Raw genomic sequence first — 21,908 nt, forward strand, 5'->3', positions numbered from 1 at the left:
CGAACGGTCGAACGAAACGTCCACATCCGGTGTGGTCTAGTGGCTAGGATACCTGGCTTTCACCCAGGAGGCCCGGGTTCGATTCCCGGTACCGGAACGGAATTTTTTCCACACGAATCGTGGCAAGTTTGAGCTGTCCGAGCAGCCGTTTGCCGTCCTGCTCGCAATATAGCTACTGTTTCGTGACCGTCAGCAGAATATAGACTAGGGAAGCAGACACACGACGACCATAGAAATGGTGTATGGCTTCATGCCACCTGTTTCCAGCGTAGGGCTGAGCAGCTGCATCTGCCGAGGCCCGTTAGCTCAGTTGGTTAGAGCGTCGTGCTAATAACGCGAAGGTCGTGGGTTCGATCCCCCCACGGGCCACTACTCTTTTACTACTACGAAAAGGCAGCGCCGATTTCAGCTGGCGAGTGTGATGACCAAAAGATCATCACCCTGCGTGGAAGTTGACAGAGGATCCGAACCCGACTCGTCGGGAAGCGCTACAGCATTCACTCGGCAATGGCCATAATATCTTGAATACACTGGTTCTCAACCGATAAAGAGAAAATGAAAGAAAATGTCCGATTGCCGATGCGTAACAACTTTGGCCCTTGTCAGTACTTGGGCGGGTGAGCGCATGGGAACACAGGGCACTATTTGCACTTTTACTTCCTATTTTTGTTTCTCCTTTGTTTTCGGAGCTACAGCCCGATTCGGTCAGGGAGACGCCACCGTGAAATGAAGGGGGCGTGCTGTGTGTCCACCGCCTCGCCTCTCCTTACCTCTCTCAGTCGTTTCTCGTGCTTGTCGTTTTGATAAAGGCCGATTTGAGAGCGTCAGCTCTCGCGTCAGCTGAGCAAAGTCGAGACAAGTCGAGACACGAGACAAGTCGAGACACACTAAGGGCTGGTATGCAGCGAGTAAGAGGGCGAAAAAACAATAATTTAAGAGCGCGTGGCAAAAGTACTCATACGCGAAATTAAAAGCCTGCTGCGGTGGCCGGGAATCGAACGCGGATCAACTGCTTGGAAGGCAACTATGCTGACCATTACACCACCACCGCACAAGCGAGCGCCGCGCGTCCGCGCTGTGTCGGCTTCCCGCCAGTCGGCAGCGGCCGAAGGTGATCGTACCTGGCAGGCGCATTTCGAGGCAGGCTAGGGGAGCACATCCAGACGCATTCGGACAGCGTATCCGCGCACATTTCGCATCCTTTGGCAAGAGTTGGGCGCCGGCGACGCAAGAGTACGCAGAGGACCGCGTTCTGGCGGCATTTTTAAGCAGTGCAGTGCAGGATTCAGCGTCTGCAGCATCTTTCCCACAGAATGCTACGGCGCTTGACGGCAGTCCCACTTTCCCTTGAGACATCTGCTCGGGAAGCAGCGTCAAGTTACCGCTGGCCCCAGCATCGGTGGTTCAGTGGTAGAATGCTCGCCTGCCACGCGGGCGGCCCGGGTTCGATTCCCGGCCGATGCATCATTTTGCTTTTCCCGCGATGATGCTGCCGCGTGGCTTGAGCGCTTGAGATGCACGATCCACAAGAATGTGTAGCTGGATTTCCCTTGAGAAGGACCGAGAACGCAGCACTCGCGGGTCCCCACTAGGACGCTCGCATCATGTTCTACAGACTAGCGTCGGCCTGGCCTCACAAGTTGCTGGGTCCGGGTGCCTCCGAGGCTCTGAACTTTAACGACAAGGAGTGCTGCCTATCGTTGCAACAGCTGCAGCAGCACCGCAATCAACTGGGCCGGCAGTGCACGTGTAGCAACAGAACACGTTATCCAGGAAGTACAGTGTCTCTACGTCTAATATTGGGTACGGTATTTACCCAGTTTCCAGGACAAGCGGTGCACCCGTGCCTCGGTAGCGCAGTAGGCAGCGCGTAAGTCTCATAATCTTAAGGTCGTGAGTTCGATCCTCACCCGGGGCATTTAATTTTCTGTGACTGATGGTGGTGCTGTTGCTAGGGCGCCAACGTATTTCTTGTTTGTTATCCACAACGTTTCAACGCTTCAGCGGGAAAATGTTTACTTCCTGTTATTGCTACTTACAGCTTCCCTTTTCCTCTTCTCCCAGCAGAGCATGAAGCCAAAAGCATTGCTCTGCGGCGTTTGAGGTGCGCGCCTTGCCAGTCAGTATGTGCAAAGATGCTCGCAAAGAGAGAGGGGCGCCGACGCGGCACTCGACACGAAATGCGCCAAGCGACCGTACGAACGGTCGAACGAAACGTCCACATCCGGTGTGGTCTAGTGGCTAGGATACCTGGCTTTCACCCAGGAGGCCCGGGTTCGATTCCCGGTACCGGAACGGAATTTTTTCCACACGAATCGTGGCAAGTTTGAGCTGTCCGAGCAGCCGTTTGCCGTCCTGCTCGCAATATAGCTACTGTTTCGTGACCGTCAGCAGAATATAGACTAGGGAAGCAGACACACGACGACCATAGAAATGGTGTATGGCTTCATGCCACCTGTTTCCAGCGTAGGGCTGAGCAGCTGCATCTGCCGAGGCCCGTTAGCTCAGTTGGTTAGAGCGTCGTGCTAATAACGCGAAGGTCGTGGGTTCGATCCCCCCACGGGCCACTACTCTTTTACTACTACGAAAAGGCAGCGCCGATTTCAGCTGGCGAGTGTGATGACCAAAAGATCATCACCCTGCGTGGAAGTTGACAGAGGATCCGAACCCGACTCGTCGGGAAGCGCTACAGCATTCACTCGGCAATGGCCATAATATCTTGAATACACTGGTTCTCAACCGATAAAGAGAAAATGAAAGAAAATGTCCGATTGCCGATGCGTAACAACTTTGGCCCTTGTCAGTACTTGGGCGGGTGAGCGCATGGGAACACAGGGCACTATTTGCACTTTTACTTCCTATTTTTGTTTCTCCTTTGTTTTCGGAGCTACAGCCCGATTCGGTCAGGGAGACGCCACCGTGAAATGAAGGGGGCGTGCTGTGTGTCCATCGCCTCGCCTCTCCTTACCTCTCTCAGTCGTTTCTCGTGCTTGTCGTTTTGATAAAGGCCGATTTGAGAGCGTCAGCTCTCGCGTCAGCTGAGCAAAGTCGAGACAAGTCGAGACACGAGACAAGTCGAGACACACTAAGGGCTGGTATGCAGCGAGTAAGAGGGCGAAAAAACAATAATTTAAGAGCGCGTGGCAAAAGTACTCATACGCGAAATTAAAAGCCTGCTGCGGTGGCCGGGAATCGAACGCGGATCAACTGCTTGGAAGGCAACTATGCTGACCATTACACCACCACCGCACAAGCGAGCGCCGCGCGTCCGCGCTGTGTCGGCTTCCCGCCAGTCGGCAGCGGCCGAAGGTGATCGTACCTGGCAGGCGCATTTCGAGGCAGGCTAGGGGAGCACATCCAGACGCATTCGGACAGCGTATCCGCGCACATTTCGCATCCTTTGGCAAGAGTTGGGCGCCGGCGACGCAAGAGTACGCAGAGGACCGCGTTCTGGCGGCATTTTTAAGCAGTGCAGTGCAGGATTCAGCGTCTGCAGCATCTTTCCCACAGAATGCTACGGCGCTTGACGGCAGTCCCACTTTCCCTTGAGACATCTGCTCGGGAAGCAGCGTCAAGTTACCGCTGGCCCCAGCATCGGTGGTTCAGTGGTAGAATGCTCGCCTGCCACGCGGGCGGCCCGGGTTCGATTCCCGGCCGATGCATCATTTTGCTTTTCCCGCGATGATGCTGCCGCGTGGCTTGAGCGCTTGAGATGCACGATCCACAAGAATGTGTAGCTGGATTTCCCTTGAGAAGGACCGAGAACGCAGCACTCGCGGGTCCCCACTAGGACGCTCGCATCATGTTCTACAGACTAGCGTCGGCCTGGCCTCACAAGTTGCTGGGTCCGGGTGCCTCCGAGGCTCTGAACTTTAACGACAAGGAGTGCTGCCTATCGTTGCAACAGCTGCAGCAGCACCGCAATCAACTGGGCCGGCAGTGCACGTGTAGCAACAGAACACGTTATCCAGGAAGTACAGTGTCTCTACGTCTAATATTGGGTACGGTATTTACCCAGTTTCCAGGACAAGCGGTGCACCCGTGCCTCGGTAGCGCAGTAGGCAGCGCGTAAGTCTCATAATCTTAAGGTCGTGAGTTCGATCCTCACCCGGGGCATTTAATTTTCTGTGACTGATGGTGGTGCTGTTGCTAGGGCGCCAACGTATTTCTTGTTTGTTATCCACAACGTTTCAACGCTTCAGCGGGAAAATGTTTACTTCCTGTTATTGCTACTTACAGCTTCCCTTTTCCTCTTCTCCCAGCAGAGCATGAAGCCAAAAGCATTGCTCTGCGGCGTTTGAGGTGCGCGCCTTGCCAGTCAGTATGTGCAAAGATGCTCGCAAAGAGAGAGGGGCGCCGACGCGGCACTCGACACGAAATGCGCCAAGCGACCGTACGAACGGTCGAACGAAACGTCCACATCCGGTGTGGTCTAGTGGCTAGGATACCTGGCTTTCACCCAGGAGGCCCGGGTTCGATTCCCGGTACCGGAACGGAATTTTTTCCACACGAATCGTGGCAAGTTTGAGCTGTCCGAGCAGCCGTTTGCCGTCCTGCTCGCAATATAGCTACTGTTTCGTGACCGTCAGCAGAATATAGACTAGGGAAGCAGACACACGACGACCATAGAAATGGTGTATGGCTTCATGCCACCTGTTTCCAGCGTAGGGCTGAGCAGCTGCATCTGCCGAGGCCCGTTAGCTCAGTTGGTTAGAGCGTCGTGCTAATAACGCGAAGGTCGTGGGTTCGATCCCCCCACGGGCCACTACTCTTTTACTACTACGAAAAGGCAGCGCCGATTTCAGCTGGCGAGTGTGATGACCAAAAGATCATCACCCTGCGTGGAAGTTGACAGAGGATCCGAACCCGACTCGTCGGGAAGCGCTACAGCATTCACTCGGCAATGGCCATAATATCTTGAATACACTGGTTCTCAACCGATAAAGAGAAAATGAAAGAAAATGTCCGATTGCCGATGCGTAACAACTTTGGCCCTTGTCAGTACTTGGGCGGGTGAGCGCATGGGAACACAGGGCACTATTTGCACTTTTACTTCCTATTTTTGTTTCTCCTTTGTTTTCGGAGCTACAGCCCGATTCGGTCAGGGAGACGCCACCGTGAAATGAAGGGGGCGTGCTGTGTGTCCATCGCCTCGCCTCTCCTTACCTCTCTCAGTCGTTTCTCGTGCTTGTCGTTTTGATAAAGGCCGATTTGAGAGCGTCAGCTCTCGCGTCAGCTGAGCAAAGTCGAGACAAGTCGAGACACGAGACAAGTCGAGACACACTAAGGGCTGGTATGCAGCGAGTAAGAGGGCGAAAAAACAATAATTTAAGAGCGCGTGGCAAAAGTACTCATACGCGAAATTAAAAGCCTGCTGCGGTGGCCGGGAATCGAACGCGGATCAACTGCTTGGAAGGCAACTATGCTGACCATTACACCACCACCGCACAAGCGAGCGCCGCGCGTCCGCGCTGTGTCGGCTTCCCGCCAGTCGGCAGCGGCCGAAGGTGATCGTACCTGGCAGGCGCATTTCGAGGCAGGCTAGGGGAGCACATCCAGACGCATTCGGACAGCGTATCCGCGCACATTTCGCATCCTTTGGCAAGAGTTGGGCGCCGGCGACGCAAGAGTACGCAGAGGACCGCGTTCTGGCGGCATTTTTAAGCAGTGCAGTGCAGGATTCAGCGTCTGCAGCATCTTTCCCACAGAATGCTACGGCGCTTGACGGCAGTCCCACTTTCCCTTGAGACATCTGCTCGGGAAGCAGCGTCAAGTTACCGCTGGCCCCAGCATCGGTGGTTCAGTGGTAGAATGCTCGCCTGCCACGCGGGCGGCCCGGGTTCGATTCCCGGCCGATGCATCATTTTGCTTTTCCCGCGATGATGCTGCCGCGTGGCTTGAGCGCTTGAGATGCACGATCCACAAGAATGTGTAGCTGGATTTCCCTTGAGAAGGACCGAGAACGCAGCACTCGCGGGTCCCCACTAGGACGCTCGCATCATGTTCTACAGACTAGCGTCGGCCTGGCCTCACAAGTTGCCGGGTCCGGGTGCCTCCGAGGCTCTGAACTTTAACGACAAGGAGTGCTGCCTATCGTTGCAACAGCTGCAGCAGCACCGCAATCAACTGGGCCGGCAGTGCACGTGTAGCAACAGAACACGTTATCCAGGAAGTACAGTGTCTCTACGTCTAATATTGGGTACGGTATTTACCCAGTTTCCAGGACAAGCGGTGCACCCGTGCCTCGGTAGCGCAGTAGGCAGCGCGTAAGTCTCATAATCTTAAGGTCGTGAGTTCGATCCTCACCCGGGGCATTTAATTTTCTGTGACTGATGGTGGTGCTGTTGCTAGGGCGCCAACGTATTTCTTGTTTGTTATCCACAACGTTTCAACGCTTCAGCGGGAAAATGTTTACTTCCTGTTATTGCTACTTACAGCTTCCCTTTTCCTCTTCTCCCAGCAGAGCATGAAGCCAAAAGCATTGCTCTGCGGCGTTTGAGGTGCGCGCCTTGCCAGTCAGTATGTGCAAAGATGCTCGCAAAGAGAGAGGGGCGCCGACGCGGCACTCGACACGAAATGCGCCAAGCGACCGTACGAACGGTCGAACGAAACGTCCACATCCGGTGTGGTCTAGTGGCTAGGATACCTGGCTTTCACCCAGGAGGCCCGGGTTCGATTCCCGGTACCGGAACGGAATTTTTTCCACACGAATCGTGGCAAGTTTGAGCTGTCCGAGCAGCCGTTTGCCGTCCTGCTCGCAATATAGCTACTGTTTCGTGACCGTCAGCAGAATATAGACTAGGGAAGCAGACACACGACGACCATAGAAATGGTGTATGGCTTCATGCCACCTGTTTCCAGCGTAGGGCTGAGCAGCTGCATCTGCCGAGGCCCGTTAGCTCAGTTGGTTAGAGCGTCGTGCTAATAACGCGAAGGTCGTGGGTTCGATCCCCCCACGGGCCACTACTCTTTTACTACTACGAAAAGGCAGCGCCGATTTCAGCTGGCGAGTGTGATGACCAAAAGATCATCACCCTGCGTGGAAGTTGACAGAGGATCCGAACCCGACTCGTCGGGAAGCGCTACAGCATTCACTCGGCAATGGCCATAATATCTTGAATACACTGGTTCTCAACCGATAAAGAGAAAATGAAAGAAAATGTCCGATTGCCGATGCGTAACAACTTTGGCCCTTGTCAGTACTTGGGCGGGTGAGCGCATGGGAACACAGGGCACTATTTGCACTTTTACTTCCTATTTTTGTTTCTCCTTTGTTTTCGGAGCTACAGCCCGATTCGGTCAGGGAGACGCCACCGTGAAATGAAGGGGGCGTGCTGTGTGTCCATCGCCTCGCCTCTCCTTACCTCTCTCAGTCGTTTCTCGTGCTTGTCGTTTTGATAAAGGCCGATTTGAGAGCGTCAGCTCTCGCGTCAGCTGAGCAAAGTCGAGACAAGTCGAGACACGAGACAAGTCGAGACACACTAAGGGCTGGTATGCAGCGAGTAAGAGGGCGAAAAAACAATAATTTAAGAGCGCGTGGCAAAAGTACTCATACGCGAAATTAAAAGCCTGCTGCGGTGGCCGGGAATCGAACGCGGATCAACTGCTTGGAAGGCAACTATGCTGACCATTACACCACCACCGCACAAGCGAGCGCCGCGCGTCCGCGCTGTGTCGGCTTCCCGCCAGTCGGCAGCGGCCGAAGGTGATCGTACCTGGCAGGCGCATTTCGAGGCAGGCTAGGGGAGCACATCCAGACGCATTCGGACAGCGTATCCGCGCACATTTCGCATCCTTTGGCAAGAGTTGGGCGCCGGCGACGCAAGAGTACGCAGAGGACCGCGTTCTGGCGGCATTTTTAAGCAGTGCAGTGCAGGATTCAGCGTCTTCAGCATCTTTCCCACAGAATGCTACGGCGCTTGACGGCAGTCCCACTTTCCCTTGAGACATCTGCTCGGGAAGCAGCGTCAAGTTACCGCTGGCCCCAGCATCGGTGGTTCAGTGGTAGAATGCTCGCCTGCCACGCGGGCGGCCCGGGTTCGATTCCCGGCCGATGCATCATTTTGCTTTTCCCGCGATGATGCTGCCGCGTGGCTTGAGCGCTTGAGATGCACGATCCACAAGAATGTGTAGCTGGATTTCCCTTGAGAAGGACCGAGAACGCAGCACTCGCGGGTCCCCACTAGGACGCTCGCATCATGTTCTACAGACTAGCGTCGGCCTGGCCTCACAAGTTGCTGGGTCCGGGTGCCTCCGAGGCTCTGAACTTTAACGACAAGGAGTGCTGCCTATCGTTGCAACAGCTGCAGCAGCACCGCAATCAACTGGGCCGGCAGTGCACGTGTAGCAACAGAACACGTTATCCAGGAAGTACAGTGTCTCTACGTCTAATATTGGGTACGGTATTTACCCAGTTTCCAGGACAAGCGGTGCACCCGTGCCTCGGTAGCGCAGTAGGCAGCGCGTAAGTCTCATAATCTTAAGGTCGTGAGTTCGATCCTCACCCGGGGCATTTAATTTTCTGTGACTGATGGTGGTGCTGTTGCTAGGGCGCCAACGTATTTCTTGTTTGTTATCCACAACGTTTCAACGCTTCAGCGGGAAAATGTTTACTTCCTGTTATTGCTACTTACAGCTTCCCTTTTCCTCTTCTCCCAGCAGAGCATGAAGCCAAAAGCATTGCTCTGCGGCGTTTGAGGTGCGCGCCTTGCCAGTCAGTATGTGCAAAGATGCTCGCAAAGAGAGAGGGGCGCCGACGCGGCACTCGACACGAAATGCGCCAAGCGACCGTACGAACGGTCGAACGAAACGTCCACATCCGGTGTGGTCTAGTGGCTAGGATACCTGGCTTTCACCCAGGAGGCCCGGGTTCGATTCCCGGTACCGGAACGGAATTTTTTCCACACGAATCGTGGCAAGTTTGAGCTGTCCGAGCAGCCGTTTGCCGTCCTGCTCGCAATATAGCTACTGTTTCGTGACCGTCAGCAGAATATAGACTAGGGAAGCAGACACACGACGACCATAGAAATGGTGTATGGCTTCATGCCACCTGTTTCCAGCGTTGGGCTGAGCAGCTGCATCTGCCGAGGCCCGTTAGCTCAGTTGGTTAGAGCGTCGTGCTAATAACGCGAAGGTCGTGGGTTCGATCCCCCCACGGGCCACTACTCTTTTACTACTACGAAAAGGCAGCGCCGATTTCAGCTGGCGAGTGTGATGACCAAAAGATCATCACCCTGCGTGGAAGTTGACAGAGGATCCGAACCCGACTCGTCGGGAAGCGCTACAGCATTCACTCGGCAATGGCCATAATATCTTGAATACACTGGTTCTCAACCGATAAAGAGAAAATGAAAGAAAATGTCCGATTGCCGATGCGTAACAACTTTGGCCCTTGTCAGTACTTGGGCGGGTGAGCGCATGGGAACACAGGGCACTATTTGCACTTTTACTTCCTATTTTTGTTTCTCCTTTGTTTTCGGAGCTACAGCCCGATTCGGTCAGGGAGACGCCACCGTGAAATGAAGGGGGCGTGCTGTGTGTCCATCGCCTCGCCTCTCCTTACCTCTCTCAGTCGTTTCTCGTGCTTGTCGTTTTGATAAAGGCCGATTTGAGAGCGTCAGCTCTCGCGTCAGCTCTCGCGTCAGCTGAGCAAAGTCGAGACAAGTCGAGACACGAGACAAGTCGAGACACACTAAGGGCTGGTATGCAGCGAGTAAGAGGGCGAAAAAACAATAATTTAAGAGCGCGTGGCAAAAGTACTCATACGCGAAATTAAAAGCCTGCTGCGGTGGCCGGGAATCGAACGCGGATCAACTGCTTGGAAGGCAACTATGCTGACCATTACACCACCACCGCACAAGCGAGCGCCGCGCGTCCGCGCTGTGTCGGCTTCCCGCCAGTCGGCAGCGGCCGAAGGTGATCGTACCTGGCAGGCGCATTTCGAGGCAGGCTAGGGGAGCACATCCAGACGCATTCGGACAGCGTATCCGCGCACATTTCGCATCCTTTGGCAAGAGTTGGGCGCCGGCGACGCAAGAGTACGCAGAGGACCGCGTTCTGGCGGCATTTTTAAGCAGTGCAGTGCAGGATTCAGCGTCTGCAGCATCTTTCCCACAGAATGCTACGGCGCTTGACGGCAGTCCCACTTTCCCTTGAGACATCTGCTCGGGAAGCAGCGTCAAGTTACCGCTGGCCCCAGCATCGGTGGTTCAGTGGTAGAATGCTCGCCTGCCACGCGGGCGGCCCGGGTTCGATTCCCGGCCGATGCATCATTTTGCTTTTCCCGCGATGATGCTGCCGCGTGGCTTGAGCGCTTGAGATGCACGATCCACAAGAATGTGTAGCTGGATTTCCCTTGAGAAGGACCGAGAACGCAGCACTCGCGGGTCCCCACTAGGACGCTCGCATCATGTTCTACAGACTAGCGTCGGCCTGGCCTCACAAGTTGCTGGGTCCGGGTGCCTCCGAGGCTCTGAACTTTAACGACAAGGAGTGCTGCCTATCGTTGCAACAGCTGCAGCAGCACCGCAATCAACTGGGCCGGCAGTGCACGTGTAGCAACAGAACACGTTATCCAGGAAGTACAGTGTCTCTACGTCTAATATTGGGTACGGTATTTACCCAGTTTCCAGGACAAGCGGTGCACCCGTGCCTCGGTAGCGCAGTAGGCAGCGCGTAAGTCTCATAATCTTAAGGTCGTGAGTTCGATCCTCACCCGGGGCATTTAATTTTCTGTGACTGATGGTGGTGCTGTTGCTAGGGCGCCAACGTATTTCTTGTTTGTTATCCACAACGTTTCAACGCTTCAGCGGGAAAATGTTTACTTCCTGTTATTGCTACTTACAGCTTCCCTTTTCCTCTTCTCCCAGCAGAGCATGAAGCCAAAAGCATTGCTCTGCGGCGTTTGAGGTGCGCGCCTTGCCAGTCAGTATGTGCAAAGATGCTCGCAAAGAGAGAGGGGCGCCGACGCGGCACTCGACACGAAATGCGCCAAGCGACCGTACGAACGGTCGAACGAAACGTCCACATCCGGTGTGGTCTAGTGGCTAGGATACCTGGCTTTCACCCAGGAGGCCCGGGTTCGATTCCCGGTACCGGAACGGAATTTTTTCCACACGAATCGTGGCAAGTTTGAGCTGTCCGAGCAGCCGTTTGCCGTCCTGCTCGCAATATAGCTACTGTTTCGTGACCGTCAGCAGAATATAGACTAGGGAAGCAGACACACGACGACCATAGAAATGGTGTATGGCTTCATGCCACCTGTTTCCAGCGTAGGGCTGAGCAGCTGCATCTGCCGAGGCCCGTTAGCTCAGTTGGTTAGAGCGTCGTGCTAATAACGCGAAGGTCGTGGGTTCGATCCCCCCACGGGCCACTACTCTTTTACTACTACGAAAAGGCAGCGCCGATTTCAGCTGGCGAGTGTGATGACCAAAAGATCATCACCCTGCGTGGAAGTTGACAGAGGATCCGAACCCGACTCGTCGGGAAGCGCTACAGCATTCACTCGGCAATGGCCATAATATCTTGAATACACTGGTTCTCAACCGATAAAGAGAAAATGAAAGAAAATGTCCGATTGCCGATGCGTAACAACTTTGGCCCTTGTCAGTACTTGGGCGGGTGAGCGCATGGGAACACAGGGCACTATTTGCACTTTTACTTCCTATTTTTGTTTCTCCTTTGTTTTCGGAGCTACAGCCCGATTCGGTCAGGGAGACGCCACCGTGAAATGAAGGGGGCGTGCTGTGTGTCCATCGCCTCGCCTCTCCTTACCTCTCTCAGTCGTTTCTCGTGCTTGTCGTTTTGATAAAGGCCGATTTGAGAGCGTCAGCTCTCGCGTCAGCTGAGCAAAGTCGAGACAAGTCGAGACACGAGACAAGTCGAGACACACTAAGGGCTGGTATGCAGCGAGTAAGAGGGCGAAAAAACAATAATTTAAGAGCGCGTGGCAAAAGTACTCATACGCGAAATTAAAAGCCTGCTGCGGTGGCCGGGAATCGAACGCGGATCAACTGCTTGGAAGGCAACTATGCTGACCATTACACCACCACCGCACAAGCGAGCGCCGCGCGTCCGCGCTGTGTCGGCTTCCCGCCAGTCGGCAGCGGCCGAAGGTGATCGTACCTGGCAGGCGCATTTCGAGGCAGGCTAGGGGAGCACATCCAGACGCATTCGGACAGCGTATCCGCGCACATTTCGCATCCTTTGGCAAGAGTTGGGCGCCGGCGACGCAAGAGTACGCAGAGGACCGCGTTCTGGCGGCATTTTTAAGCAGTGCAGTGCAGGATTCAGCGTCTGCAGCATCTTTCCCACAGAATGCTACGGCGCTTGACGGCAGTCCCACTTTCCCTTGAGACATCTGCTCGGGAAGCAGCGTCAAGTTACCGCTGGCCCCAGCATCGGTGGTTCAGTGGTAGAATGCTCGCCTGCCACGCGGGCGGCCCGGGTTCGATTCCCGGCCGATGCATCATTTTGCTTTTCCCGCGATGATGCTGCCGCGTGGCTTGAGCGCTTGAGATGCACGATCCACAAGAATGTGTAGCTGGATTTCCCTTGAGAAGGACCGAGAACGCAGCACTCGCGGGTCCCCACTAGGACGCTCGCATCATGTTCTACAGACTAGCGTCGGCCTGGCCTCACAAGTTGCTGGGTCCGGGTGCCTCCGAGGCTCTGAACTTTAACGACAAGGAGTGCTGCCTATCGTTGCAACAGCTGCAGCAGCACCGCAATCAACTGGGCCGGCAGTGCACGTGTAGCAACAGAACACGTTATCCAGGAAGTACAGTGTCTCTACGTCTAATATTGGGTACGGTATTTACCCAGTTTCCAGGACAAGCGGTGCACCCGTGCCTCGGTAGCGCAGTAGGCAGCGCGTAAGTCTCATAATCTTAAGGTCGTGAGTTCGATCCTCACCCGGGGCATTTAATTTTCTGTGACTGATGGTGGTGCTGTTGCTAGGGCGCCAACGTATTTCTTGTTTGTTATCCACAACGTTTCAACGCTTCAGCGGGAAAATGTTTACTTCCTGTTATTGCTACTTACAGCTTCCCTTTTCCTCTTCTCCCAGCAGAGCATGAAGCCAAAAGCATTGCTCTGCGGCGTTTGAGGTGCGCGCCTTGCCAGTCAGTATGTGCAAAGATGCTCGCAAAGAGAGAGGGGCGCCGACGCGGCACTCGACACGAAATGCGCCAAGTGACCGTACGAACGGTCGAACGAAACGTCCACATCCGGTGTGGTCTAGTGGCTAGGATACCTGGCTTTCACCCAGGAGGCCCGGGTTCGATTCCCGGTACCGGAACGGAATTTTTTCCACACGAATCGTGGCAAGTTTGAGCTGTCCGAGCAGCCGTTTGCCGTCCTGCTCGCAATATAGCTACTGTTTCGTGACCGTCAGCAGAATATAGACTAGGGAAGCAGACACACGACGACCATAGAAATGGTGTATGGCTTCATGCCACCTGTTTCCAGCGTAGGGCTGAGCAGCTGCATCTGCCGAGGCCCGTTAGCTCAGTTGGTTAGAGCGTCGTGCTAATAACGCGAAGGTCGTGGGTTCGATCCCCCCACGGGCCACTACTCTTTTACTACTACGAAAAGGCAGCGCCGATTTCAGCTGGCGAGTGTGATGACCAAAAGATCATCACCCTGCGTGGAAGTTGACAGAGGATCCGAACCCGACTCGTCGGGAAGCGCTACAGCATTCACTCGGCAATGGCCATAATATCTTGAATACACTGGTTCTCAACCGATAAAGAGAAAATGAAAGAAAATGTCCGATTGCCGATGCGTAACAACTTTGGCCCTTGTCAGTACTTGGGCGGGTGAGCGCATGGGAACACAGGGCACTATTTGCACTTTTACTTCCTATTTTTGTTTCTCCTTTGTTTTCGGAGCTACAGCCCGATTCGGTCAGGGAGACGCCACCGTGAAATGAAGGGGGCGTGCTGTGTGTCCATCGCCTCGCCTCTCCTTACCTCTCTCAGTCGTTTCTCGTGCTTGTCGTTTTGATAAAGGCCGATTTGAGAGCGTCAGCTCTCGCGTCAGCTGAGCAAAGTCGAGACAAGTCGAGACACGAGACAAGTCGAGACACACTAAGGGCTGGTATGCAGCGAGTAAGAGGGCGAAAAAACAATAATTTAAGAGCGCGTGGCAAAAGTACTCATACGCGAAATTAAAAGCCTGCTGCGGTGGCCGGGAATCGAACGCGGATCAACTGCTTGGAAGGCAACTATGCTGACCATTACACCACCACCGCACAAGCGAGCGCCGCGCGTCCGCGCTGTGTCGGCTTCCCGCCAGTCGGCAGCGGCCGAAGGTGATCGTACCTGGCAGGCGCATTTCGAGGCAGGCTAGGGGAGCACATCCAGACGCATTCGGACAGCGTATCCGCGCACATTTCGCATCCTTTGGCAAGAGTTGGGCGCCGGCGACGCAAGAGTACGCAGAGGACCGCGTTCTGGCGGCATTTTTAAGCAGTGCAGTGCAGGATTCAGCGTCTGCAGCATCTTTCCCACAGAATGCTACGGCGCTTGACGGCAGTCCCACTTTCCCTTGAGACATCTGCTCGGGAAGCAGCGTCAAGTTACCGCTGGCCCCAGCATCGGTGGTTCAGTGGTAGAATGCTCGCCTGCCACGCGGGCGGCCCGGGTTCGATTCCCGGCCGATGCATCATTTTGCTTTTCCCGCGATGATGCTGCCGCGTGGCTTGAGCGCTTGAGATGCACGATCCACAAGAATGTGTAGCTGGATTTCCCTTGAGAAGGACCGAGAACGCAGCACTCGCGGGTCCCCACTAGGACGCTCGCATCATGTTCTACAGACTAGCGTCGGCCTGGCCTCACAAGTTGCTGGGTCCGGGTGCCTCCGAGGCTCTGAACTTTAACGACAAGGAGTGCTGCCTATCGTTGCAACAGCTGCAGCAGCACCGCAATCAACTGGGCCGGCAGTGCACGTGTAGCAACAGAACACGTTATCCAGGAAGTACAGTGTCTCTACGTCTAATATTGGGTACGGTATTTACCCAGTTTCCAGGACAAGCGGTGCACCCGTGCCTCGGTAGCGCAGTAGGCAGCGCGTAAGTCTCATAATCTTAAGGTCGTGAGTTCGATCCTCACCCGGGGCATTTAATTTTCTGTGACTGATGGTGGTGCTGTTGCTAGGGCGCCAACGTATTTCTTGTTTGTTATCCACAACGTTTCAACGCTTCAGCGGGAAAATGTTTACTTCCTGTTATTGCTACTTACAGCTTCCCTTTTCCTCTTCTCCCAGCAGAGCATGAAGCCAAAAGCATTGCTCTGCGGCGTTTGAGGTGCGCGCCTTGCCAGTCAGTATGTGCAAAGATGCTCGCAAAGAGAGAGGGGCGCCGACGCGGCACTCGACACGAAATGCGCCAAGCGACCGTACGAACGGTCGAACGAAACGTCCACATCCGGTGTGGTCTAGTGGCTAGGATACCTGGCTTTCACCCAGGAGGCCCGGGTTCGATTCCCGGTACCGGAACGGAATTTTTTCCACACGAATCGTGGCAAGTTTGAGCTGTCCGAGCAGCCGTTTGCCGTCCTGCTCGCAATATAGCTACTGTTTCGTGACCGTCAGCAGAATATAGACTAGGGAAGCAGACACACGACGACCATAGAAATGGTGTATGGCTTCATGCCACCTGTTTCCAGCGTAGGGCTGAGCAGCTGCATCTGCCGAGGCCCGTTAGCTCAGTTGGTTAGAGCGTCGTGCTAATAACGCGAAGGTCGTGGGTTCGATCCCCCCACGGGCCACTACTCTTTTACTACTACGAAAAGGCAGCGCCGATTTCAGCTGGCGAGTGTGATGACCAAAAGATCATCACCCTGCGTGGAAGTTGACAGAGGATCCGAACCCGACTCGTCGGGAAGCGCTACAGCATTCACTCGGCAATGGCCATAATATCTTGAATACACTGGTTCTCAACCGATAAAGAGAAAATGAAAGAAAATGTCCGATTGCCGATGCGTAACAACTTTGGCCCTTGTCAGTACTTGGGCGGGTGAGCGCATGGGAACACAGGGCACTATTTGCACTTTTACTTCCTATTTTTGTTTCTCCTTTGTTTTCGGAGCTACAGCCCGATTCGGTCAGGGAGACGCCACCGTGAAATGAAGGGGGCGTGCTGTGTGTCCATCGCCTCGCCTCTCCTTACCTCTCTCAGTCGTTTCTCGTGCTTGTCGTTTTGATAAAGGCCGATTTGAGAGCGTCAGCTCTCGCGTCAGCTGAGCAAAGTCGAGACAAGTCGAGACACGAGACAAGTCGAGACACACTAAGGGCTGGTATGCAGCGAGTAAGAGGGCGAAAAAACAATAATTTAAGAGCGCGTGGCAAAAGTACTCATACGCGAAATTAAAAGCCTGCTGCGGTGGCCGGGAATCGAACGCGGATCAACTGCTTGGAAGGCAACTATGCTGACCATTACACCACCACCGCACAAGCGAGCGCCGCGCGTCCGCGCTGTGTCGGCTTCCCGCCAGTCGGCAGCGGCCGAAGGTGATCGTACCTGGCAGGCGCATTTCGAGGCAGGCTAGGGGAGCACATCCAGACGCATTCGGACAGCGTATCCGCGCACATTTCGCATCCTTTGGCAAGAGTTGGGCGCCGGCGACGCAAGAGTACGCAGAGGACCGCGTTCTGGCGGCATTTTTAAGCAGTGCAGTGCAGGATTCAGCGTCTGCAGCATCTTTCCCACAGAATGCTACGGCGCTTGACGGCAGTCCCACTTTCCCTTGAGACATCTGCTCGGGAAGCAGCGTCAAGTTACCGCTGGCCCCAGCATCGGTGGTTCAGTGGTAGAATGCTCGCCTGCCACGCGGGCGGCCCGGGTTCGATTCCCGGCCGATGCATCATTTTGCTTTTCCCGCGATGATGCTGCCGCGTGGCTTGAGCGCTTGAGATGCACGATCCACAAGAATGTGTAGCTGGATTTCCCTTGAGAAGGACCGAGAACGCAGCACTCGCGGGTCCCCACTAGGACGCTCGCATCATGTTCTACAGACTAGCGTCGGCCTGGCCTCACAAGTTGCTGGGTCCGGGTGCCTCCGAGGCTCTGAACTTTAACGACAAGGAGTGCTGCCTATCGTTGCAACAGCTGCAGCAGCACCGCAATCAACTGGGCCGGCAGTGCACGTGTAGCAACAGAACACGTTATCCAGGAAGTACAGTGTCTCTACGTCTAATATTGGGTACGGTATTTACCCAGTTTCCAGGACAAGCGGTGCACCCGTGCCTCGGTAGCGCAGTAGGCAGCGCGTAAGTCTCATAATCTTAAGGTCGTGAGTTCGATCCTCACCCGGGGCATTTAATTTTCTGTGATTGATGGTGGTGCTGTTGCTAGGGCGCCAACGTATTTCTTGTTTGTTATCCACAACGTTTCAACGCTTCAGCGGGAAAATGTTTACTTCCTGTTATTGCTACTTACAGCTTCCCTTTTCCTCTTCTCCCAGCAGAGCATGAAGCCAAAAGCATTGCTCTGCGGCGTTTGAGGTGCGCGCCTTGCCAGTCAGTATGTGCAAAGATGCTCGCAAAGAGAGAGGGGCGCCGACGCGGCACTCGACACGAAATGCGCCAAGCGACCGTACGAACGGTCGAACGAAACGTCCACATCCGGTGTGGTCTAGTGGCTAGGATACCTGGCTTTCACCCAGGAGGCCCGGGTTCGATTCCCGGTACCGGAACGGAATTTTTTCCACACGAATCGTGGCAAGTTTGAGCTGTCCGAGCAGCCGTTTGCCGTCCTGCTCGCAATATAGCTACTGTTTCGTGACCGTCAGCAGAATATAGACTAGGGAAGCAGACACACGACGACCATAGAAATGGTGTATGGCTTCATGCCACCTGTTTCCAGCGTAGGGCTGAGCAGCTGCATCTGCCGAGGCCCGTTAGCTCAGTTGGCTAGAGCGTCGTGCTAATAACGCGAAGTTCGTGGGTTGGATCCCCCCACGGGCCACTACTCTTTTACTACTACGAAAAGGCAGCGCCGATTTCAGCTGGCGAGTGTGATGACCAAAAGATCATCACCCTGCGTGGAAGTTGACAGAGGATCCGAACCCGACTCGTCGGGAAGCGCTACAGCATTCACTCGGCAATGGCCATAATATCTTGAATACACTGGTTCTCAACCGATAAAGAGAAAATGAAAGAAAATGTCCGATTGCCGATGCGTAACAACTTTGGCCCTTGTCAGTACTTGGGCGGGTGAGCGCATGGGAACACAGGGCACTATTTGCACTTTTACTTCCTATTTTTGTTTCTCCTTTGTTTTCGGAGCTACAGCCCGATTCGGTCAGGGAGACGCCACCGTGAAATGAAGGGGGCGTGCTGTGTGTCCATCGCCTCGCCTCTCCTTACCTCTCTCAGTCGTTTCTCGTGCTTGTCGTTTTGATAAAGGCCGATTTGAGAGCGTCAGCTCTCGCGTCAGCTGAGCAAAGTCGAGACAAGTCGAGACACGAGACAAGTCGAGACACACTAAGGGCTGGTATGCAGCGAGTAAGAGGGCGAAAAAACAATAATTTAAGAGCGCGTGGCAAAAGTACTCATACGCGAAATTAAAAGCCTGCTGCGGTGGCCGGGAATCGAACGCGGATCAACTGCTTGGAAGGCAACTATGCTGACCATTACACCACCACCGCACAAGCGAGCGCCGCGCGTCCGCGCTGTGTCGGCTTCCCGCCAGTCGGCAGCGGCCGAAGGTGATCGTACCTGGCAGGCGCATTTCGAGGCAGGCTAGGGGAGCACATCCAGACGCATTCGGACAGCGTATCCGCGCACATTTCGCATCCTTTGGCAAGAGTTGGGCGCCGGCGACGCAAGAGTACGCAGAGGACCGCGTTCTGGCGGCATTTTTAAGCAGTGCAGTGCAGGATTCAGCGTCTGCAGCATCTTTCCCACAGAATGCTACGGCGCTTGACGGCAGTCCCACTTTCCCTTGAGACATCTGCTCGGGAAGCAGCGTCAAGTTACCGCTGGCCCCAGCATCGGTGGTTCAGTGGTAGAATGCTCGCCTGCCACGCGGGCGGCCCGGGTTCGATTCCCGGCCGATGCATCATTTTGCTTTTCCCGCGATGATGCTGCCGCGTGGCTTGAGCGCTTGAGATGCACGATCCACAAGAATGTGTAGCTGGATTTCCCTTGAGAAGGACCGAGAACGCAGCACTCGCGGGTCCCCACTAGGACGCTCGCATCATGTTCTACAGACTAGCGTCGGCCTGGCCTCACAAGTTGCTGGGTCCGGGTGCCTCCGAGGCTCTGAACTTTAACGACAAGGAGTGCTGCCTATCGTTGCAACAGCTGCAGCAGCACCGCAATCAACTGGGCCGGCAGTGCACGTGTAGCAACAGAACACGTTATCCAGGAAGTACAGTGTCTCTACGTCTAATATTGGGTACGGTATTTACCCAGTTTCCAGGACAAGCGGTGCACCCGTGCCTCGGTAGCGCAGTAGGCAGCGCGTAAGTCTCATAATCTTAAGGTCGTGAGTTCGATCCTCACCCGGGGCATTTAATTTTCTGTGACTGATGGTGGTGCTGTTGCTAGGGCGCCAACGTATTTCTTGTTTGTTATCCACAACGTTTCAACGCTTCAGCGGGAAAATGTTTACTTCCTGTTATTGCTACTTACAGCTTCCCTTTTCCTCTTCTCCCAGCAGAGCATGAAGCCAAAAGCATTGCTCTGCGGCGTTTGAGGTGCGCGCCTTGCCAGTCAGTATGTGCAAAGATGCTCGCAAAGAGAGAGGGGCGCCGACGCGGCACTCGACACGAAATGCGCCAAGCGACCGTACGAACGGTCGAACGAAACGTCCACATCCGGTGTGGTCTAGTGGCTAGGATACCTGGCTTTCACCCAGGAGGCCCGGGTTCGATTCCCGGTACCGGAACGGAATTTTTTCCACACGAATCGTGGCAAGTTTGAGCTGTCCGAGCAGCCGTTTGCCGTCCTGCTCGCAATATAGCTACTGTTTCGTGACCGTCAGCAGAATATAGACTAGGGAAGCAGACACACGACGACCATAGAAATGGTGTATGGCTTCATGCCACCTGTTTCCAGCGTAGGGCTGAGCAGCTGCATCTGCCGAGGCCCGTTAGCTCAGTTGGCTAGAGCGTCGTGCTAATAACGCGAAGGTCGTGGGTTCGATCCCCCCACGGGCCACTACTCTTTTACTACTACGAAAAGGCAGCGCCGATTTCAGCTGGCGAGTGTGATGACCAAAAGATCATCACCCTGCGTGGAAGTTGACAGAGGATCCGAACCCGACTCGTCGGGAAGCGCTACAGCATTCACTCGGCAATGGCCATAATATCTTGAATACACTGGTTCTCAACCGATAAAGAGAAAATGAAAGAAAATGTCCGATTGCCGATGCGTAACAACTTTGGCCCTTGTCAGTACTTGGGCGGGTGAGCGCATGGGAACACAGGGCACTATTTGCACTTTTACTTCCTATTTTTGTTTCTCCTTTGTTTTCGGAGCTACAGCCCGATTCGGTCAGGGAGACGCCACCGTGAAATGAAGGGGGCGTGCTGTGTGTCCATCGCCTCGCCTCTCCTTACCTCTCTCAGTCGTTTCTCGTGCTTGTCGTTTTGATAAAGGCCGATTTGAGAGCGTCAGCTCTCGCGTCAGCTGAGCAAAGTCGAGACAAGTCGAGACACGAGACAAGTCGAGACACACTAAGGGCTGGTATGCAGCGAGTAAGAGGGCGAAAAAACAATAATTTAAGAGCGCGTGGCAAAAGTACTCATACGCGAAATTAAAAGCCTGCTGCGGTGGCCGGGAATCGAACGCGGATCAACTGCTTGGAAGGCAACTATGCTGACCATTACACCACCACCGCACAAGCGAGCGCCGCGCGTCCGCGCTGTGTCGGCTTCCCGCCAGTCGGCAGCGGCCGAAGGTGATCGTACCTGGCAGGCGCATTTCGAGGCAGGCTAGGGGAGCACATCCAGACGCATTCGGACAGCGTATCCGCGCACATTTCGCATCCTTTGGCAAGAGTTGGGCGCCGGCGACGCAAGAGTACGCAGAGGACCGCGTTCTGGCGGCATTTTTAAGCAGTGCAGTGCAGGATTCAGCGTCTGCAGCATCTTTCCCACAGAATGCTACGGCGCTTGACGGCAGTCCCACTTTCCCTTGAGACATCTGCTCGGGAAGCAGCGTCAAGTTACCGCTGGCCCCAGCATCGGTGGTTCAGTGGTAGAATGCTCGCCTGCCACGCGGGCGGCCCGGGTTCGATTCCCGGCCGATGCATCATTTTGCTTTTCCCGCGATGATGCTGCCGCGTGGCTTGAGCGCTTGAGATGCACGATCCACAAGAATGTGTAGCTGGATTTCCCTTGAGAAGGACCGAGAACGCAGCACTCGCGGGTCCCCACTAGGACGCTCGCATCATGTTCTACAGACTAGCGTCGGCCTGGCCTCACAAGTTGCTGGGTCCGGGTGCCTCCGAGGCTCTGAACTTTAACGACAAGGAGTGCTGCCTATCGTTGCAACAGCTGCAGCAGCACCGCAATCAACTGGGCCGGCAGTGCACGTGTAGCAACAGAACACGTTATCCAGGAAGTACAGTGTCTCTACGTCTAATATTGGGTACGGTATTTACCCAGTTTCCAGGACAAGCGGTGCACCCGTGCCTCGGTAGCGCAGTAGGCAGCGCGTAAGTCTCATAATCTTAAGGTCGTGAGTTCGATCCTCACCCGGGGCATTTAATTTTCTGTGACTGATGGTGGTGCTGTTGCTAGGGCGCCAACGTATTTCTTGTTTGTTATCCACAACGTTTCAACGCTTCAGCGGGAAAATGTTTACTTCCTGTTATTGCTACTTACAGCTTCCCTTTTCCTCTTCTCCCAGCAGAGCATGAAGCCAAAAGCATTGCTCTGCGGCGTTTGAGGTGCGCGCCT

General features: G+C 54.7%; 50 non-coding genes across 50 annotated transcripts; 40 read left to right on the forward strand and 10 right to left on the reverse strand.

Annotated features, from left to right (window-relative positions):
* Nucleotides 1-25: 25 nt before the first annotated feature.
* Trnae-uuc lies at nt 26-97 on the forward strand. The gene has a single exon. It is a non-coding gene; the product is annotated as a tRNA-Glu (tRNA).
* A 198-nt stretch (nt 98-295) lies between these two features.
* On the forward strand, nt 296-369 carry Trnai-aau. Its single transcript has one exon. It is a non-coding gene; the product is annotated as a tRNA-Ile (tRNA).
* A 610-nt stretch (nt 370-979) lies between these two features.
* Trnag-ucc lies at nt 980-1,051 on the reverse strand. Its single transcript has one exon. It is a non-coding gene; the product is annotated as a tRNA-Gly (tRNA).
* Nucleotides 1,052-1,393: 342 nt separating this feature from the next.
* On the forward strand, nt 1,394-1,464 carry Trnag-gcc. Its single transcript has one exon. It is a non-coding gene; the product is annotated as a tRNA-Gly (tRNA).
* Nucleotides 1,465-1,845: 381 nt separating this feature from the next.
* Trnam-cau lies at nt 1,846-1,918 on the forward strand. The gene has a single exon. It is a non-coding gene; the product is annotated as a tRNA-Met (tRNA).
* Nucleotides 1,919-2,223: 305 nt separating this feature from the next.
* Trnae-uuc lies at nt 2,224-2,295 on the forward strand. Its single transcript has one exon. It is a non-coding gene; the product is annotated as a tRNA-Glu (tRNA).
* Nucleotides 2,296-2,493: 198 nt separating this feature from the next.
* Trnai-aau lies at nt 2,494-2,567 on the forward strand. The gene has a single exon. It is a non-coding gene; the product is annotated as a tRNA-Ile (tRNA).
* Nucleotides 2,568-3,177: 610 nt separating this feature from the next.
* Trnag-ucc lies at nt 3,178-3,249 on the reverse strand. Its single transcript has one exon. It is a non-coding gene; the product is annotated as a tRNA-Gly (tRNA).
* Nucleotides 3,250-3,591: 342 nt separating this feature from the next.
* Trnag-gcc lies at nt 3,592-3,662 on the forward strand. Its single transcript has one exon. It is a non-coding gene; the product is annotated as a tRNA-Gly (tRNA).
* A 381-nt stretch (nt 3,663-4,043) lies between these two features.
* Nucleotides 4,044-4,116, forward strand: Trnam-cau. Its single transcript has one exon. It is a non-coding gene; the product is annotated as a tRNA-Met (tRNA).
* Nucleotides 4,117-4,421: 305 nt separating this feature from the next.
* Trnae-uuc lies at nt 4,422-4,493 on the forward strand. Its single transcript has one exon. It is a non-coding gene; the product is annotated as a tRNA-Glu (tRNA).
* A 198-nt stretch (nt 4,494-4,691) lies between these two features.
* On the forward strand, nt 4,692-4,765 carry Trnai-aau. Its single transcript has one exon. It is a non-coding gene; the product is annotated as a tRNA-Ile (tRNA).
* Nucleotides 4,766-5,375: 610 nt separating this feature from the next.
* Nucleotides 5,376-5,447, reverse strand: Trnag-ucc. The gene has a single exon. It is a non-coding gene; the product is annotated as a tRNA-Gly (tRNA).
* Nucleotides 5,448-5,789: 342 nt separating this feature from the next.
* Nucleotides 5,790-5,860, forward strand: Trnag-gcc. Its single transcript has one exon. It is a non-coding gene; the product is annotated as a tRNA-Gly (tRNA).
* A 381-nt stretch (nt 5,861-6,241) lies between these two features.
* On the forward strand, nt 6,242-6,314 carry Trnam-cau. The gene has a single exon. It is a non-coding gene; the product is annotated as a tRNA-Met (tRNA).
* Nucleotides 6,315-6,619: 305 nt separating this feature from the next.
* On the forward strand, nt 6,620-6,691 carry Trnae-uuc. The gene has a single exon. It is a non-coding gene; the product is annotated as a tRNA-Glu (tRNA).
* A 198-nt stretch (nt 6,692-6,889) lies between these two features.
* Trnai-aau lies at nt 6,890-6,963 on the forward strand. The gene has a single exon. It is a non-coding gene; the product is annotated as a tRNA-Ile (tRNA).
* Nucleotides 6,964-7,573: 610 nt separating this feature from the next.
* Nucleotides 7,574-7,645, reverse strand: Trnag-ucc. Its single transcript has one exon. It is a non-coding gene; the product is annotated as a tRNA-Gly (tRNA).
* A 342-nt stretch (nt 7,646-7,987) lies between these two features.
* On the forward strand, nt 7,988-8,058 carry Trnag-gcc. Its single transcript has one exon. It is a non-coding gene; the product is annotated as a tRNA-Gly (tRNA).
* Nucleotides 8,059-8,439: 381 nt separating this feature from the next.
* Trnam-cau lies at nt 8,440-8,512 on the forward strand. Its single transcript has one exon. It is a non-coding gene; the product is annotated as a tRNA-Met (tRNA).
* Nucleotides 8,513-8,817: 305 nt separating this feature from the next.
* Nucleotides 8,818-8,889, forward strand: Trnae-uuc. Its single transcript has one exon. It is a non-coding gene; the product is annotated as a tRNA-Glu (tRNA).
* A 198-nt stretch (nt 8,890-9,087) lies between these two features.
* Trnai-aau lies at nt 9,088-9,161 on the forward strand. Its single transcript has one exon. It is a non-coding gene; the product is annotated as a tRNA-Ile (tRNA).
* A 622-nt stretch (nt 9,162-9,783) lies between these two features.
* On the reverse strand, nt 9,784-9,855 carry Trnag-ucc. The gene has a single exon. It is a non-coding gene; the product is annotated as a tRNA-Gly (tRNA).
* Nucleotides 9,856-10,197: 342 nt separating this feature from the next.
* On the forward strand, nt 10,198-10,268 carry Trnag-gcc. Its single transcript has one exon. It is a non-coding gene; the product is annotated as a tRNA-Gly (tRNA).
* A 381-nt stretch (nt 10,269-10,649) lies between these two features.
* Trnam-cau lies at nt 10,650-10,722 on the forward strand. The gene has a single exon. It is a non-coding gene; the product is annotated as a tRNA-Met (tRNA).
* A 305-nt stretch (nt 10,723-11,027) lies between these two features.
* On the forward strand, nt 11,028-11,099 carry Trnae-uuc. The gene has a single exon. It is a non-coding gene; the product is annotated as a tRNA-Glu (tRNA).
* A 198-nt stretch (nt 11,100-11,297) lies between these two features.
* Trnai-aau lies at nt 11,298-11,371 on the forward strand. The gene has a single exon. It is a non-coding gene; the product is annotated as a tRNA-Ile (tRNA).
* Nucleotides 11,372-11,981: 610 nt separating this feature from the next.
* Trnag-ucc lies at nt 11,982-12,053 on the reverse strand. Its single transcript has one exon. It is a non-coding gene; the product is annotated as a tRNA-Gly (tRNA).
* A 342-nt stretch (nt 12,054-12,395) lies between these two features.
* On the forward strand, nt 12,396-12,466 carry Trnag-gcc. The gene has a single exon. It is a non-coding gene; the product is annotated as a tRNA-Gly (tRNA).
* Nucleotides 12,467-12,847: 381 nt separating this feature from the next.
* Nucleotides 12,848-12,920, forward strand: Trnam-cau. Its single transcript has one exon. It is a non-coding gene; the product is annotated as a tRNA-Met (tRNA).
* Nucleotides 12,921-13,225: 305 nt separating this feature from the next.
* Nucleotides 13,226-13,297, forward strand: Trnae-uuc. The gene has a single exon. It is a non-coding gene; the product is annotated as a tRNA-Glu (tRNA).
* Nucleotides 13,298-13,495: 198 nt separating this feature from the next.
* Trnai-aau lies at nt 13,496-13,569 on the forward strand. Its single transcript has one exon. It is a non-coding gene; the product is annotated as a tRNA-Ile (tRNA).
* A 610-nt stretch (nt 13,570-14,179) lies between these two features.
* Trnag-ucc lies at nt 14,180-14,251 on the reverse strand. Its single transcript has one exon. It is a non-coding gene; the product is annotated as a tRNA-Gly (tRNA).
* A 342-nt stretch (nt 14,252-14,593) lies between these two features.
* Nucleotides 14,594-14,664, forward strand: Trnag-gcc. Its single transcript has one exon. It is a non-coding gene; the product is annotated as a tRNA-Gly (tRNA).
* A 381-nt stretch (nt 14,665-15,045) lies between these two features.
* Trnam-cau lies at nt 15,046-15,118 on the forward strand. The gene has a single exon. It is a non-coding gene; the product is annotated as a tRNA-Met (tRNA).
* Nucleotides 15,119-15,423: 305 nt separating this feature from the next.
* Trnae-uuc lies at nt 15,424-15,495 on the forward strand. The gene has a single exon. It is a non-coding gene; the product is annotated as a tRNA-Glu (tRNA).
* Nucleotides 15,496-15,693: 198 nt separating this feature from the next.
* Nucleotides 15,694-15,767, forward strand: Trnai-aau. Its single transcript has one exon. It is a non-coding gene; the product is annotated as a tRNA-Ile (tRNA).
* Nucleotides 15,768-16,377: 610 nt separating this feature from the next.
* Nucleotides 16,378-16,449, reverse strand: Trnag-ucc. The gene has a single exon. It is a non-coding gene; the product is annotated as a tRNA-Gly (tRNA).
* A 342-nt stretch (nt 16,450-16,791) lies between these two features.
* Nucleotides 16,792-16,862, forward strand: Trnag-gcc. The gene has a single exon. It is a non-coding gene; the product is annotated as a tRNA-Gly (tRNA).
* Nucleotides 16,863-17,243: 381 nt separating this feature from the next.
* Nucleotides 17,244-17,316, forward strand: Trnam-cau. Its single transcript has one exon. It is a non-coding gene; the product is annotated as a tRNA-Met (tRNA).
* Nucleotides 17,317-17,621: 305 nt separating this feature from the next.
* On the forward strand, nt 17,622-17,693 carry Trnae-uuc. Its single transcript has one exon. It is a non-coding gene; the product is annotated as a tRNA-Glu (tRNA).
* Nucleotides 17,694-17,891: 198 nt separating this feature from the next.
* On the forward strand, nt 17,892-17,965 carry Trnai-aau. The gene has a single exon. It is a non-coding gene; the product is annotated as a tRNA-Ile (tRNA).
* A 610-nt stretch (nt 17,966-18,575) lies between these two features.
* Nucleotides 18,576-18,647, reverse strand: Trnag-ucc. The gene has a single exon. It is a non-coding gene; the product is annotated as a tRNA-Gly (tRNA).
* Nucleotides 18,648-18,989: 342 nt separating this feature from the next.
* On the forward strand, nt 18,990-19,060 carry Trnag-gcc. The gene has a single exon. It is a non-coding gene; the product is annotated as a tRNA-Gly (tRNA).
* A 381-nt stretch (nt 19,061-19,441) lies between these two features.
* Trnam-cau lies at nt 19,442-19,514 on the forward strand. The gene has a single exon. It is a non-coding gene; the product is annotated as a tRNA-Met (tRNA).
* Nucleotides 19,515-19,819: 305 nt separating this feature from the next.
* Nucleotides 19,820-19,891, forward strand: Trnae-uuc. Its single transcript has one exon. It is a non-coding gene; the product is annotated as a tRNA-Glu (tRNA).
* A 198-nt stretch (nt 19,892-20,089) lies between these two features.
* On the forward strand, nt 20,090-20,163 carry Trnai-aau. Its single transcript has one exon. It is a non-coding gene; the product is annotated as a tRNA-Ile (tRNA).
* Nucleotides 20,164-20,773: 610 nt separating this feature from the next.
* Nucleotides 20,774-20,845, reverse strand: Trnag-ucc. The gene has a single exon. It is a non-coding gene; the product is annotated as a tRNA-Gly (tRNA).
* Nucleotides 20,846-21,187: 342 nt separating this feature from the next.
* Nucleotides 21,188-21,258, forward strand: Trnag-gcc. The gene has a single exon. It is a non-coding gene; the product is annotated as a tRNA-Gly (tRNA).
* Nucleotides 21,259-21,639: 381 nt separating this feature from the next.
* Trnam-cau lies at nt 21,640-21,712 on the forward strand. The gene has a single exon. It is a non-coding gene; the product is annotated as a tRNA-Met (tRNA).
* Nucleotides 21,713-21,908: the final 196 nt, after the last annotated feature.

Source organism: Schistocerca piceifrons, unplaced genomic scaffold (assembly GCF_021461385.2).
Source record: "Schistocerca piceifrons isolate TAMUIC-IGC-003096 unplaced genomic scaffold, iqSchPice1.1 HiC_scaffold_568, whole genome shotgun sequence".
NCBI classification, from domain to species: Eukaryota; Metazoa; Arthropoda; class Insecta; order Orthoptera; family Acrididae; genus Schistocerca; species Schistocerca piceifrons.